Below are 240 nucleotides of genomic sequence, written 5' to 3'. Positions count from 1 at the left end.
TCCAACCCCCTTGGCCGACACAACCCACGCTTCTTCATTCCCCAATTTCAGTCCCCCAGCCTCCTACCCCCCCCCTCCGCTATCCCCTTCCCGATACAACCCCAACGCTTTACAATCGCTTCTTTAACCCCCGTTTTCCTGCCTCCTACCCGGTCCCTCCTCCCACCCTGCCCCTCCCGAACCTCACTTCCTTACACTCGCGTCTTCAACCCCCGACTTCTTCACGCCTCTAACCACCAA

Source organism: Penaeus monodon, chromosome 24 (genome assembly GCF_015228065.2).
Source record: "Penaeus monodon isolate SGIC_2016 chromosome 24, NSTDA_Pmon_1, whole genome shotgun sequence".
In the NCBI taxonomy this organism is placed as follows: domain Eukaryota; kingdom Metazoa; phylum Arthropoda; class Malacostraca; order Decapoda; family Penaeidae; genus Penaeus; species Penaeus monodon.
The sequence above is the reverse complement of the archived record's forward strand: the minus strand, read 5'-3'. Positions refer to the sequence as shown.